The 17,345-nt window shown below is 42.9% G+C and overlaps 1 protein-coding gene and 1 pseudogene across 1 annotated transcript in view; one reads left to right on the top strand and one right to left on the bottom strand.

The window, feature by feature from the left end:
- Nucleotides 1-12,360, bottom strand: part of LOC130332799 (zinc finger protein 585A-like) — a 105,650-nt pseudogene extending 93,290 nt beyond the window's left edge.
- The window catches only part of LOC130332798 (oocyte zinc finger protein XlCOF7.1-like), a 117,676-nt gene that overhangs the window by 83,827 nt on the left and 16,504 nt on the right, over nt 1-17,345 (top strand). The gene's annotated exons all lie outside the window — the stretch shown is intronic.

Raw genomic sequence — 17,345 nt, 5'->3', positions numbered from 1 at the left:
CTCATTAAAACATTTCCTATATTCTGAACATGAAAATGGCTCCTCTCCTGTGTGAGTATTTAGATGTTTAACTAGTCTTGATTGCTTTATTCTGAACATGAAAATGTTTTCTTTGATGTTTAGCGAGATTTGATTTCTCTGTGAAACATTTCCCACATTCTGAGCATAAAAATGGTTTTTCCCCTGTGTGAGTTCTTTTATGGTTAACAAGTCTTGATTTAAAATTAAAAGATTTTCCACATTCTGAACATGAAAATGGATTCTCTCCTGTGTGAGTTCTTTGATGTTTAACAAGACTTGATTTCTTAACAAAACATTTTCCACATTCTGAGCATGAAAATGTTTTTTCCCCTGTGTGAGTTCTTTTATGTTTAACAAGTCTTGATTTAAAATAAAAAGATTTTCCACATTCTGAACGTGAAAATGGATTCTTTCCTGTGTGAGTTCTTTGATGTATAACAAGACTTGCTTTCTCAGTAAAACATTTCTCACATTCTGAGCATGAAAATGGCTTCTCCCCTGTGTGAGTTCTTTGAGGTTTAACAAGATTTGATTTCTCAGTAAAACATTTACCACATTCTGAGCATGAAAATGGTTTCTCCCCTGTGTGAGTTCTTTTATGATTAACAAGATTTGATTTCTCAGTAAAACATTTACCACATTCTGAGCATGAAAATGGCTTTCCCCCTGTGTGAGTTCTTTTATGTTGAACAAGATGTGATTTCTCAGCAAAACATTTTCCACATTCCAAACATGGAAATGGCTTTTCCCCTGTGTGAGTTCTTTTATGTTGAACAAGTTGCGATTGCTGAGTAAAACATTTCCCACATTCTGAACATGAGAATGGCTTTTCCCCTGTGTGAATTCTTTGATGTTTAACAAGATCTGATTTCTTAGTAGAACATTTCCCACATTCTGAGCATGAATATGGTTTCCTTCCTGTATGAGCTCGTTGATGTCCAACACCCCTTCTGTGACCTTTCTGTGATGAATGAGAAGACAGGACCTGTATATAAGGATGAGATGAGAGATCTTGGCTGTGAAGGGCTGAGGGTGTATCTGGGATAATGGAATGTTCTTCATATGTATCTTGTGTGATATCATCATCTGCTTTATAATCTGAAGATATAAGATTCTCCTCTGATCTCCTGCTACAAGAATCTGCAGAGAATAAAATAGATTTTAATAACTTTAAAGGGGTATTCGCATCTTAAAGACCCTATGTAATGTTGTAGTACATGTAAAAAAACACACTTGTGCAAATAGTTATAATTACTTTCCTTGAAGCCTTTGAAGGAAACCTCTCGTGGTCTGGACAGTTCCTGACATGGACAGAGGTGTCAGCAGAGAGCACTGTGGTCAGACTGAAAAAACTACACATCTTTCTGTGGAGCATACAGAAGCTAATAAGTACTATTAACCCCTTAAGGACCCGTGGTTTTTCAGTTTTTGCACTTTAGTTTTTTCCTACATACCTTTAAAAAATCCTCTTTCAATTTTGCACCTAAAAATCCATAGGAGACTATAACACTGCACACACTAATCTCTTACACTGATCATTGTTATCCCATAGGAGAGTATAACACTGCACACACTAATCTCTTACACTGATCATTGTTATCCCATAGGGGACTATAACACTGCACACACTGATCTCTTACACTGATCATTGTTATCCCATAGGGGGCTATAACACTGCACACACTGATCATTGTTATCCCATAGGGACCTATAACACTGCACACACTAATCTCTTATATTGATCATTGTTATCCCATAGGAGACTATAAAACCGCACACACTGATAGGAGACTATAACACTGCACACACTGATCTCTTACACTGATCATTGTTATCCCATAGGAGACTATAACACTGCACACACTGATCATTGTTATCCCATAGGAGACTATAACACTGAACACACTGATCTCTTATACTGATCATTGTTATCTCATAAGACACTATATCACTGCACACACTGATCTCTTATACTGATCATTGTTATCCCATAGGGGGCTATAAGACTGCACACACTGATCTCTTACACTGATCATTGTTATCCCGTAGGAGACTATAACACTGCACAAACTGATCTTTTACACTAATCCTTGTTATCCCATAAGAGGCTATAATACTGCACACACTGATCTCTTACATTGATCATTGATATCCCATAGGGGACTATAACACTGCACACACTGATCTTTTACATTGATCATTGTTATCCCATAGGAGACTATAACACTGCACACACTGATCTCTTCCACTGATCATTGTTATTCCATAGGGGACTAAAACACTGCAAACACTGATCTCTTACACTGATCACTGTTATTCCATAGGGGACTATAACACTGCACACAATGATCTCTTACACTGATCATTGTTATCCCATAGGACACTATAAAACTGCACACACTGATCTCTTACACTGATCATTGTTATCCCATAGGACACTATAACACTGTGCACACTGATCTCTTACAATGATCATTGTTATCCCATAGGACACTATAACATTGCACACACTGATCTCTTACAATGATCATTGTTATCCCATATGGGACTAAAACACTGCACACACTGATCTCTTAAACTGATCATTGTTATTCCATAGGGGAGTATAACACTGCACACACTGATCTCTTACACTTATCATTGTTATCTTTTGGAGACTATAACACTGCACACACTGATCTCTTATACTGATCATTATTATCCCATAAGAGACTATAACACTGCACACACTGATCATTGTTATCCCATAGGAGACTATAACTCTGCACACACTGATCTCTTACACTGATCATTGTTATCCCATAGGAGACTATAACACTGCACACACTGATCTTTTACACTGATCATTGTTATCCCATAGGAGACTATAACACTGCACACACTGATCTCTTACACTGATCATTGTTATCCCATAAGAGACTATTACACTGCACACACTGATCTTTTACACTGATCATTGTTATCCCATAGGGGTCTATAACAATGCACACACTGATCTCTTACATTGATCATTGTTATCCCATAGGAGACTATAACACTGCACACACTGATCTCTTACATTGATCTTTGTTATCTCATAGGAGACTATAACACTGCACACACTAATTTTTTACGTTGATCATTGTTATCCCATAGGAGACTAAAACACTGCACACACTGATATTTTACACTGATCATTGGTATCCCATAGGGGACTATAACACTGCACACACTGATCTTTTATACTGATCATTGTTATCCCATAGGAGACTACAACACTGCACACGCTGATCTCTTACACTGATCATTGTTATCCCGTAGGAGACTATAACACTGGATGTATTGATCTTTTACATTGATCATTGGTATCCCATAGGAGACTATAACACTGCCCACACTGATTTATTTACACTGATCATTGTTATCCCATAGGGGGCTATAACACTGCACACACTGATCTTTTACATTGATCATTGGTTTCCCATAGGGGACTATAACACTGCACACACTGATCTCTTACACTGATCATTGTTATCCCATAGGGGGGCTACAACACTGCACACACTGATCTTTGTTATCCCATAGGAGGCTATAACACTGCACACACTGATCTTCTTTTACACTGATCAATGGTTTCTCACAGGAAACCATTGATCAATGATTCTGCCGCTTGACTGCTCATGCCTGGATCTCAGGCACTGAGCAGTCATTAGGTGATCGGACACCAGGAGGCAGGTAAGTGGACCCTCCTCGTGTCCTACAGCTGTTTGGGATGCCACGATTTCACTGCGGCGATCCCGAACAGCCCCCTGAGCTAAGCGGCCTTAGTTTAATTTCACTATAGTCATGGCAATCCACTTTGAACGCCATGTTTTAAGGGTTAATAGTGCAACACCGAGATCAGCGCCGCGCGCTATTAGCCACAGGTCCCAGTCGTTGTTAGTGGTCAAGGCTTCACGTCATAGAACGGGAGCGGACTCATGACGTACCGGTACGTCATGGGTCCTTAAGAGGTTAAATTACTTTAATAGAAGTAATTTATAAATCTGTTTAACTTTCTGGCACCAGTTGATTTAAAAAAAATGTTTTCCACCGGAGTTCCCCTTTAATTACCAAGACCCATTTTCAAATACAACCTGTGTCTCTCTATGTTGTATTACCTTTGTGGCGCTTTTACTGACTGAAGCGATTCTGATATTGTTTTTACGTGATGTATTGTAGTTTATAGTGAAAAATGAAAGGGGTACTCCATGTCTGATCGCGGGGGTCCCACCGCATGCAGCACCCACCCCGCAATATAGCTGTCACGCCCCCTCCCATAGACTTGCATTGAGGGGGTGGCGCATGATGTCCCACGGGGGCGGGACCCCCTCGATCAGACATCTTATCCCCTATTCTTTGAGTAGGGGATAAGATGTCTAGGGGTGGAGTACCCCTTTAAATCAACTGGTGCCAGAAAGTTAAACAGATTTGTAAATTACTTCTATTAAAAAATCTTAATCCTTCTGTACTTATGAGTTGCTGTTATGATCCACAGAAAGTTCTTTTGTTTTGGAATTTCCTTTCTGTCTGACCACAGTGCTCTCTGCTGGCACCTCTGTCCATAGCAGGATAGGTTTTCTATGGCGATTTGCTCCTACTCTGGACAGTTCCTAAAATGGACAGAGGTGTCAGCAGAGAGCACTGTGGTCTGGCAGAAAGGAAATTAAAAAGAAAAGAACTCCCTGCAGATCATAACAGCAGCTGATAAGTACTGGAAGGATTAAGATTTTTTAATAGAAGTAATTTACAAATCTGTTTAACTTTCTGGCACCAGTTCATTTAAAAAAAGATGTTTTCCAGTGGTGTACCCCTTTAATAGTAAACTAGTTCTCTAGGATTGTGGGGATAAAAGATGAAATTATTAAACTTAAAAAAACAAAAAATAGTCATTATGATGTATTGTGGTTAGATATTAACATAACTATAATGGGACATTAATATAATAGGATAAAAAAAAAAGGTATGACAGAGAAAAAGAAAAAATAAATAAATTAAACATGAAAAAACTTTAAAAAACTTTAAAAAAAATAAATAAATAAAAACTGGTAAAATAAGAAAAAAGTTTTTTTTTTTAAATGAAACATTAAATAAAATTAACAAAAAATATAACATTTTAAGAATTATAATTAATAAAAATACAGTAAAAAAAAAATAGGTAAAAAAAAGGAAAGAATGTGTGTAGTGGGAATGATGTAGAGAGGAATAGAAAATAGCAGAGCTAGTAGTGCGTCTTACCATCTTGCCGCACACACTTAGGGCTCATTCACACGAGCTGATTTATATACATGGTTCTTGCTTCGTGTTAGAAAGGGGGATGGGCTCTTCAATGGGGCTTGCGGCGAGTTTTCCGGATCGGAAATTCCACAGCCGAAAATCTCCTGTGGATAGCCCGCCCCCTTTATAACAAGTAGCGGGAAACCTGCAAATAAATCCTCTCGTGTGAACGAGCCCTTAGTGTGATCCCCATTAGTAACAGACGCACATACTCGCCATTTCCCTACGTTTTCCTCTTCTTACAATTGCTCTGAGTTATTGTGTTTTCCAGAGCTCAAATTCACCACGTTTTATGCTGAAACTTTACTAAATTTGTAGATTTCATTTGAAAATATATATTTTCTGAGAAACGCCCCTTTTCCCTGATGGCCCCGTCCCCTTTGTAGGGTTTTCTGAGTAAAGTGGAGAGTTAGTGGGTTTTTTGGATTTTTTGTTGGAAATTCTGGCGTAACACACATGCAACAAAATCTACTCGGAAAAGCCTTAATGGGTACTCCGCCCCTAGCATCTTATCCCCCATCCAAAGGATAGGGGATAAGATGTCAGAGCACCGCGGTCCCGCTGCTGGGGAGGCTCGCTCTGCACATAATGACGGGCAATACAAGGGCCGGAGCATCGTTACGTCACGGCTCCGCCCCTCCTGATGTAACAGCCCACCCCCCTCAATACAAGTCTATGGGAGGGGGCGTGGCGGTCGTCACGCCCCCTACCATAGACTTGCATTAAGGGGACGGGCCGTGATGTCACGAGGGGCGGAGCCGTGACATGACGCTGCTCCGTCCCCTCTGTCACCCGTCATTACGTGCAGAGCGAACTCGCTCTGTGCAGCAATGATAGCGCAGTCCTGCAGCGGCGATCTCCGGGGTCCCCAGCAGCGGGACCACGGCAATCTAACATCTTATCCCCTATCCTTTGGATAGGGGATAAGATGTCTACGGGCGGAGTACCCCTTTAAAGGAGATGTCCAGTACGGATTATTCCTATTCCATCCTGCCCGGGCTGCAAAAAAAGAGAAAACAAACTTTCACTTACCTTCCTACGTCCCCCCCGGAGCTCCGCAACAGCTGATTGGTCGGCCGGGCTGTCTACATCCCACTTCCTTCAGCCAGGGACATCACACAGCGCTTCAGCCTATCATTGACTGAAGCGGGACATTGCTGCGGCAGGTGATAGGCTGAAGCGCAGTGTGACATCCCGGGCTAGATGAAGTGGGATGTAGACAGCCCGGCCGACCAATCAGCTGTTGCGGAGCTCCGGGGGGGGGACGTAGGAAGGTAAGTGAAAGTTTGTTTTCTCTTTTTTTTTTTTTTACAGCCTGGGCAGGATGGAATAGGAATAGTCCGCACCGGACATCTCCATTAAAGGGTTTATCCAGGAATGGAAGAAAAAAACAAAAAAATTCTCAGATCATCACAGGACATTCACCTGGCATCTTTTATTCTACTGTGACCTTTGTATTTCCTGTACGTGGCTCTAATACAATGGTCCCTCAACATATGATGGTAATTCGTTCCAAACGACCCATCGTTTGTCGAATCCATCGTATGTTGAGGGATTCGTGCAATGTAAAGTATAGAAAGTTATACTCACCTGTCCCCGCCGCTCCGGACCGTGTCCTCACCGCTCCCGATGCTGTCCCGCTGCTCCGGCGTCTTCTTCGGGATCCTCCGGCTTCTTCCGCATCTTCTCCAGTGTCCGGGCCTCGCTTTCTGGTGACGTTATTACGTTGCTGCGTCGGCACGGCGTGCGAAGCGACATAATAACGATACAGGAAAGCGAGGCCCGGACCCCGGAGAAGATGCGGAAAACGCCAGAGGATCGCAAAAGTAGACCCGGAGCAGCGGGGATAGGTAAGTGAACCTGTCCGGGATGCTTAAACTGCTATCCGACAGCAGCTTAAGCATTTTGCGCTGTCAGATAGAAGTTAATGCGATGGCCCCGACATATAAAAGCATCGTATGTCGATTTGATCATATGTCGGGGCCATCGCATGTCGGGGGGTTACTGTACACATTTTTGCCCACGGTGACCCCGAGTCATATAAGGTCGGTCCCGGTGGCTAATGGTAGCCGGGACCCAGGCCAATACCGGACATCACAGATCGCGGTGATGTCCGGTATTAACCCTTACGATGCTGCGATCAGCCGTCACGCCCTCTCCCATAGATTTGCATTGAGGGGGGTGGTGCGTGACGTTATGATCTCCCGGCGCCGGGAACAGCAGAGTACCCCTTTAAGTAAGTGAGGCCCAATGTATGCGATCATCTCCAGTCACTGCTAGCACACTGCTGGAGTAAAGGAGAAGACGTAAACCCTCCACCAACCTCTCCATACACTCAACAGTATTATAAAAAACATTTTTGTTTTTTATTTGTTTCCATTCATCTGTAATGGGTTGTTTTATTAGATAACAAGTGATGAAGCGGAGTGTTAGTGCAGCATGTGGTATAGTGTATAGCTTAGTGCAGCATGTGGTACGGTGTATAGCTTAATGCAGCATGTGGTACGGTGTATAGCTTAGTGCAGCATGTGGTACGGTGTATAGCTTAGTGAACCTGTGCTGTATATTGTACCGTCATGCTTTGTGTGATTGAAATTTACTGTATGACTTGTAATGATGACGACTGAATGAGTAGGTGGCTACAAGGGCCCTGTGACCACGAGACTCCTGGTAATCTTTAAATGTTTTATGAATATTTTCATGTATGTTTATATGTATTTGTTTTCCCGTTTACAGTAATACATCTTTTTATCCCCACAATCCTAGAAAACCAGTCTAATTTTCCACTATTTTTTCCAATTTCGTGCAAAAGGGTCACGCACTGGACTAAGATTCTCGGATAAATAATCAGAGTACATCAGATTGCTATATATATATATATTATTTTTTTACATTGTACTTTATATTAGTAAGTGCTACATTTTTGTTGAAACATTCAGTATTTTTTGTGACAATTTTTTTTCAAATATTGTGAAAAATGTGAAAATTTCTGGCATTTTTTTTTTTTACGGCATTCACTGCTTGGTAAAAATGATGATCTTTATTCTGTGAGTCGGCGCGATCATGGCAATACCCAATTTATATAGCTTATTTTTTCCCATAATAAAATCCTTTTTTCCCCCTTTTTGGTGTTGCCATGTACCTTTTTTTTCTCGTTGTATTACTACAATCGCTAAAACACCCAATTTGTTTAGTTTTCAATATGTTTTTACTGCTTCGATGTTATTTTTTTTTTTTTTGCGTGATCGGTAGTTTTTATCTTTACCATTATGGCACAAATGGAACATTTTTATCGCTCATTATTCCATTTTTGCTGGGATGGGATTAAAATCAATAAAATTCTGGCGTTTGATTATTTTTTGTTTTTTTGTTTACACTGTTACATTATATTTCAATAGTTGAGACAATTCATTACATAGGGACTCCAAATTTTTCTGATTTGGAAAATGGTATTGGAGGGGGTGGGGTGGGGGGTGATAGAGTTTATTGTATTTATTTTTAACCTCTAAAAGACTCCGGGCGTACAGGTACACTCTGGGCACCTGGGTCTTAGCGCATCCTTTGTAATACCCTGGGGATATCCTGTGTGGACTGGAGACGTGACAAAATGCCACGCCCCCTCGTAATGTCATGCCATGCCCCCTCCATTCATGTCTATGGGAGGGGTGTGGTGTCACGAGGGGGTGTGACGTAACATCTCGTCTCCAGTCCCGGAAACAAAGAGCTTTCCGCAATTGGAGACGCAGCCCAGCATAGAATGCGGGTGCTGCACGGAGATCACGGGATCAGACATCTTATCCCCTTATCCTTTCCCTTAGTCATTGGCCAGGTAACACCTTTAAGTCTACTTTGGGTAAGAACTTAATATGACTGAGGCCCTAGCAACACAGACAAGGGAACTGTCTCAGGAATAGGGTGAGGGGGGTGTAAGGGTCTTCAATCAATTGCTTCAAGGGAAGGAGGTGAGGACCTGAAGCTATAAACACATCATCAAAATACCCATCGGCACTGGAGACTACAAGGGCCTGCGTGACCACAGAGGAATTAGCCCATGAGAGGATAATCTTATTCATAGGTTTGTCCTTGTGGATCTCTGTGGATGAAGAAAGCCCACCCAAAAGCTGTCCCTGGGATGGAACAGGACCAAGTGTTTCCCGGCCAGGATTGGCATGATCAGAGCTAAGGGCCCGATTTGCCACAATAAAGACACAGCCCCTACCTCCTACTCTAATCCCTCTCCTCAGCAGAAAGGGGGGTGGACCTGAGCTGCATTGGTCTGACCCTTAAAGAGGATCTGGAACCAGGAGGCATTGGGGGGGGGGGGGGGGGGGGGTTGAAAACCGAGGTAACAATCTGACAGAAGACAGAATGGTGGTAGAATCTGTGACTCTTATCTATATTTAGTGGTTACTACTCACCAAGGCGGTTACTTGTAGGAATATCCTCCTTATACTGCTTATCACCGCTCACATCTGTCTCTTCTTCTACCTCTATGTCTCTAGCATTAATATAGTTCAGATCTTCCCCTGTAGAAATGTCCTCCTTATACTGCTCATCACCGCTCACATCTGTCTCTTGTTCTTCCTTTATGTCTGTAGTATTAATATAGATCAGATCTTCCCCTGTATGAATGTCCTCCTTATACTGCTCATCACCGCTCACATCTGTCTCTTGTTCTTCCTTTATGTCTGTAGCATTAATATAGATCAGATCTTCCCCTATAGGAATGTCCTCCTTATACTGCTCATCACCGCTCACATCTGTCTCTTGTTCTTCCTTTATGTCTGTAGTATTAATATAGATCAGATCTTCCCCTGTATGAATGTCCTCCTTATACTGCTCATCACCGCTCACATCTGTCTCTTGTTCTTCCTTTATGTCTGTAGCATTAATATAGATCAGATCTTCCCCTATAGGAATGTCCTCCTTATACTGCTCATCACCGCTCACAACTGTCTCGTCTTCTTCCTTAATGACTGTAGCATTAATATAGATCAGATCTTCCCCAGTAGGAATATCCTCCTTATACTGCTCATCACAGCTCACATCTGTCTCTGGAGCATAAATATTGTTCGGATCTTCACCCTAAATCATAAGATGTAGAAAAAATATATTAAAAGTCATCAGACAGAGGGAGAAGTCACGTGGGATGTTATAGATGAGCAGGAGATGAGGAGTCATGGAGGGTGAGGGGACTGACCACAAGAGCTTCACAGCCCTTCTACAGATCATAGGGAATATCTCCATCTACCTGATCATCCTGTGGAAGAAGAGGACGGGGACACCTCTCTGGTGTTGTTCTCTTACTGGATCTGACTGTAGGGAACACATACAGAGACTGAATTCATTCTTTACATACAAATAATGAGAGGACGTGTGTATATAGTCATGTCTATTACCTGGAGATGTGAGGGGCTGCTGATCCTCCATCATGACCTGATCCTTGTACTGATCCTTGTGTCCTTCTACATACTCCCACTCCTCCATGGAGAAATAGATCGCCACGTCCTGACACCTTATAGGAACCTGACACATAATGATACAGTCATCACCCCGACCCCTCCAGTGGTGTTACTGTATAATGTCCCAGCAGTGTCACCTCTCCAGTCATCACCAGACCCCTCCATTACTGTATAATGTCCCAGCAGTGTCACCTCTCCAGTCATCACCAGACCCCTCCATTACTGTATAATGTCCCAGCAGTGTCACCTCTCCAGTCATCACCAGACTCCTCCATTACTGTATAATGTCCCAGCATTCCCAGCAGTGTCACCTCTCCAGTCATCACCAGACCCCTCCATTACTGTATAATGTCCCAGCAGGGTCACCTCTCCAGTCATCACCAGACCCCTCCATTACTGTATAATGTCCCAGCAGTGTCACCTCTCCAGTCATCACCAGACTCCTCCATTACTGTATAATGTCCCAGCAGTGTCACCTCTCCAGTCATCACCAGACCCCTCCATTACTGTATAATGTCCCAGCAGGGTCACCTCTCCAGTCATCACCAGACCCCTCCATTACTGTATAATGTCCCAGCAGTGTCACCTCTCCAGTCATCACGAGACCCCTCCATTACTGTATAATGTCCCAGCAGTGTCACCTCTCCAGTCATCACCAGACCCCTCCATTACTGTATAATGTCCCAGCAGTGTCACCTCTCCAGTCATCACCAGACCCCTCCATTACTGTATAATGTCCCAGCAGTGTCACCTCTCCAGTCATCACCAGACCCCTCCATTACTGTATAATGTCCCAGCAGGGTCACCTCTCCAGTCATCACCAGACCCCTCCATTACTGTATAATGTCCCAGCAGTGTCACCTCTCCAGTCATGACCAGACCCCTCCATTACTGTATAATGTCCCAGCAGTGTCACCTCTCCAGTCATCACCAGACCCCTCCATTACTGTATAATGTCCCAGCATTCCCAGCAGTGTCACCTCTCCAGTCATCACCAGACCCCTCCATTACTGTATAATGTCCCAGCAGTGTCACCTCTCCAGTTATCACCAGACCCCTCCATTACTGTATAATATCCCAGCAGGGTCACCTCTCAGTTATCACCAGACTCCTCCATTACTGTATAATGTCCCAGCAGTGTCACCTCTCCAGTCATCACCAGACCCCTCCATTACTGTATAATGTCCCAGCAGTGTCACCTCTCCAGTCATCACCAGACCCCTCCATTACTGTATAATGTCCCAGCAGTGTCACCTCTCCAGTCATCACCAGACCCCTCCATTACTGTATAATGTCCCAGCAGTGTCACCTCTCCAGTCATCACCAGACCCCTCCATTACTGTATAATGTCCCAGCAGGGTCACCTCTCCAGTCATCACCAGACCCCTCCATTACTGTATAATGTTCCAGCAGAGTCACCTCTCCAGTCATCACCAGACCCCTCCATTACTGTATAATGTCCCAGCAGGGTCACCTCTCCAGTCAGCAGCTCCATCATCTTGTTGATGAGTTCTCGGATCTTCTGTTCATCCATTTCCTCATGTATCAGGGAGTGAGGTGGGGGCCCCGGGATTGGGCTCAGGGTTCTTCCCCATCCTTCACCCACAGGGGCCCGACAGCGCCCACTAGAGGACTTCTTCACTACTGTGTAATCCTGTGTATGGAGAGACACATTAATATTACTACATACATTCCCAGAATCCCTCACCTCTCCAGTCATATCCATCTGTTATTACATATATAAGAATGAGGTCATGTGACATCACTCCCAGAATCGCTCACCTCTCCAGTCATATCCATCTGTTATTACATAGATAAGAATGAGGTCATGTGACATCACTCCCAGAATCCCTCACCTCTCCAGTCATATCCATCTGTTATTACATAGATAAGAATGAGGTCATGTGACATCACTCCCAGAATCCCTCACCTCTCCAGTCATATCCATCTGTTATTACATAGATAAGAATGAGGTCATGTGACATCACTCCCAGAATCCCTCACCTCTCCAGTCATATCTATCTGTTATTACATAGATAAGAATGAGGTCATGTGACATCACTCCCAGAATCCCTCACCTCTCCAGTCATATCCATCTGTTATTAAATAGATAAGAATGAGGTCATGTGACATCACTCCCAGAATCCCTCACCTCTCCAGTCATATCCATCTGTTATTACATAGATAAGAATGAGGTCATGTGACATCACTCCCAGAATCCCTCACCTCTCCAGTCATATCCATCTGTTATTACATAGATAAGAATGAGGTCATGTGACATCACTCCCAGAATCCCTCACCTCTCCAGTCATATCCATCTGTTATTCCATAGATAAGAATGAGGTCATGTGACATCACTCCCAGAATCTCTCACCTCTCCAGTCATATCCATCTGTTATTACATAGATAAGAATGAGGTCATGTGACATCACTCCCAGAATCCCTCACCTCTCCAGTCATATCCATCTGTTATTACATAGATAAGAATGAGGTCATGTGACATCACTCCCAGAATCCCTCACCTCTCCAGTCATATCCATCTGTTATTACATAGATAAGAATGAGGTCATGTGACATCACTCCCAGAATCCCTCACCTCTCCAGTCATATCCATCTGTTATTACATAGATAAGAATGAGGTCATGTGACATCACTCCCAGAATCCCTCACCTCTCCAGACATATCCATCTGTTATTACATAGATAAGAATGAGGTCATGTGACATCACTCCCAGAATCCCTCACCTCTCCAGTCATATCCATCTGTTATTACATAGATAAGAATGAGGTCATGTGACATCACTCCCAGAATCCCTCACCTCTCCAGTCATATCCATCTGTTATTACATAGATAAGAATGAGGTCATGTGACATCACTCCCAGAATCCCTCACCTCTCCAGTCATATCCATCTGTTATTACATAGATAAGAATGAGGTCATGTGACATCACTCCCAGAATCCCTCACCTCTCCAGTAAGTCGGAAGAGTATCTGTAGGGTGAGGTTTATGATCCTGTCGGCCATCTTGTTCCTGTCTCTCTCCATGGTTGATGGGTCATCCAGGAGAATTCTCTTATATAGAAGATATCAGCAGAGGATCCTGGATTGGAGAAACCTGAAGGGAAGAAGAGGAGACGATGAAAAATGGCGGCTGCTAATAGAAACAACAACAAAGAAAGAGACAAATACACAAAAAGGGGCCGAGCGGAGGAGGTAGCGCCGCGGCCATGGCCCTAACCTATTGTTTTCCACACAGGGTGCCTCCAACTGTTTCACCACTACATCTCCCAGCATGCCCTGACATCCAATAGGTGTCAGGGCAAGCTGGAAGTTGTAGTAATGAAACAGCTGGAGGCACCCTGTGTAGATGAACTAAGGGCAGAAGTCGGCCCCCCAGCAGGCATCAGTGACATCGTACCTGCTGGGGAAGTCTGCCTGATACTGAGCACACAACCAGATAGACAAAAAGCCATATTTAATATAGTAAAAAAATAAAATTAAAGGCAGGGAGGGGGTTAGGGATAGATGGGTAATAGACAATGACAGAAAGAAAAACAGAGGTTTGGTGAGAGCTACCCATAAAACCTTGTGTACCTGAAGGGGTTAATAGTAATGTCCCCTCCCCCAGCGCTCCTGATGTCACCACAACCGTATATACCTCCACCTGCAGACTGTACAGGAGCCGTGTAATTACAGGACCTGCGATGATGTCACCGTCATGTGATCAGTCACATGGAGGAGGAGGAGGAGTCACATGATCAGGGGCTGCTGCTCTAGGCTCATCTGCTCAGTGTATGCAGGACTCTGCTGTGCTGGTTGTGATCGCTGCTGGATGAGCTGAAGTTATGTGTATGCAGCAGAGCTGTGTGTGTGTGATGTGCGTGGTGCAGAGCTGTGTATGTGTGTGTTATATATGTCTGCAGCAGAGCTGTGTGTAATGTGCATGTAGCTGAGCTGTATGTGTACACAGTAGAGCTGTATATGTGTAATGTGCATGTAGCTGAGCTGTATGTGTACACAGTAGAGCTGTATATGTGTAATGTACATGTAGCTGAGCTGTATGTGTACACAGTAGAGCTGTATATGTGTAATGTACATGTAGCTGAGCTGTATGTGTACACAGTAGAGCTGTATATGTGTAATGTACATGTAGCTGAGCTGTATGTGTACACAGTAGAGCTGTATATGTGTAATGTACATGTAGCTGAGCTGTATGTGTACACAGTAGAGCTGTATATGTGTAATGTACATGTAGCTGAGCTGTATGTGTACACAGTAGAGCTGTATATGTGTAATGTGCATGTATCTGAGCTGTATGTGTACACAGTAGAGCTGTATATGTGTAATGTGCATGTAGCTGAGCTGTATGTGTACACAGTAGAGCTGTATATGTGTAATGTACATGTAGCTGAGCTGTATGTGTACACAGTAGAGCTGTATATGTGTAATGTAGCTGAGCTGTATGTGTACACAGTAGAGCTGTATATGTGTAATGTGCATGTAGCTGAGCTGTATGTGTACACAGTAGAGCTGTATATGTGTAATGTACATGTAGCTGAGCTGTATGTGTACACAGTAGAGCTGTATATCTGTAAGGTACATGTAGCTGAGCTGTATGTGTACACAGTAGAGCTGTATGTGTAATGTACATGTAGCTGAGCTGTATGTGTACACAGTAGAGCTGTATATGTGTAATGTACATGTAGCTGAGCTGTATATGTGTAATGTGCATGTAGCTGAGCTGTATGTGTACACAGTAGAGCTGTATATGTGTAATGTACATGTAGCTGAGCTGTATGTGTACAGTAGAGCTGTATATGTGTAATGTACATGTAGCTGAGCTGTATGTGTACACAGTAGAGCTGTATATGTGTAATGTACATGTAGTCGAGCTGTACGTGTACACAGTAGAGCTGTATATATGTGTAATGTGCATGTAGCTGAGCTGTATGTGTACACAGGAGAGCTGTATATATGTGTAATGTGCATGTAGCTGAGCTGTATGTGTACACAGTAGAGCTGTATATATGTGTAATGTACATGTAGCTGAGCTGTATGAGTACACTGTAGAGCTGTATATGTGTAATGTGCATGTAGCTGAGCTGTATGTGTACACAGTAGAGCTGTATATGTGTAATGTGCATGTAGATGAGCTGTATGTGTACACAGTAGAGCTGTATATGTGTAATGTGCATGTAGCTGAGCTGTATGTGTACACAGTAGAGTTGTATATGTGTAATGTACATGTAGCTGAGCTGTATGTGTACACAGTAGTGCTGTATATGTGTAATGTACATGTAGCTGAGCTGTATGTGTACACAGTAGAGCTGTATATGTGTAATGTACATGTAGCTGAGCTGTATGTGTACACAGTAGAGCTGTATATGTGTAATGTACATGTAGCTGAGCTGTATGTGTACACAGTAGTGCTGTATATGTGTAATGTACATGTTGCTGAGCTGTATGTGTACACAGTAGAGCTGTATATGTGTAATGTGCATGTAGCTGAGCTGTATGTGTACACAGTAGAGCTGTATATGTGTAATGTGCATGTAGCCGAGCTGTATGTGTACACAGTAGAGCTGTATATGTGTAATGTACATGTAGCTGAGCTGTATGTGTACACAGTAGAGCTGTATATGTGTAATGTGCATGTAGCTGAGCTGTATGTGTACACAGTAGAGCTGTATATGTGTAATGTGCGTGTAGCTGAGCTGTATGTGTACACAGTAGAGCTGTATATATGTGTAATGTGCGTGTAGCTGAGCTGTATGTGTACACAGTAGAGCTGTATATGTGTAATGTACATGTTGCTGAGCTGTATGTGTACACAGTAGAGCTGTATATGTGTAATGTACATGTAGCTGAGCTGTATGTGTACACAGTAGAGCTGTATATGTGTAATGTGCATGTAGCTGAGCTGTATGTGTACACAGTAGAGCTGTATATGTGTAATGTACATGTAGCTGAGCTGTATGTGTACACAGTAGAGCTGTATATGTGTAATGTACATGTAGCTGAGCTGTATGTGTACACAGTAGAGCTGTATATGTGTAATGTGCATGTAGCTGAGCTGTATGTGTACACAGTAGAGCTGTATATGTGTAATGTACATGTAGCTGAGCTGTATGTGTACACAGTAGAGCTGTATATGTGTAATGTACATGTAGCTGAGCTGTATGTGTACACAGTAGAGCTGTATATGTGTAATGTGCATGTAGCCGAGCTGTATGTGTACACAGTAGAGCTGTATATGTGTAATGTACATGTAGCTGAGCTGTATGTGTACACAGTAGAGCTGTATATGTGTAATGTACATGTTGCTGAGCTGTATGTGTACACAGTAGAGCTGTATATGTGTAATGTGCATGTAGCTGAGCTGTATGTGTACACAGTAGAGCTGTATATGTGTAATGTACATGTAGCTGAGCTGTATGTGTACACAGTAGAGCTGTATATGTGTAATGTACATGTAGCTGAGCTGTATGTGTACACAGTAGTGCTGCATATGTGTAATGTGCATGTAGCTGAGCTGTATGTGTACACAGTAGAGCTGTATATGTGTAAT

Source organism: Hyla sarda, unplaced genomic scaffold (genome assembly GCF_029499605.1).
Source record: "Hyla sarda isolate aHylSar1 unplaced genomic scaffold, aHylSar1.hap1 scaffold_388, whole genome shotgun sequence".
Taxonomy (NCBI): Eukaryota; Metazoa; Chordata; class Amphibia; order Anura; family Hylidae; genus Hyla; species Hyla sarda.
This window is presented reverse-complemented; position numbering and strand designations above follow the sequence as displayed.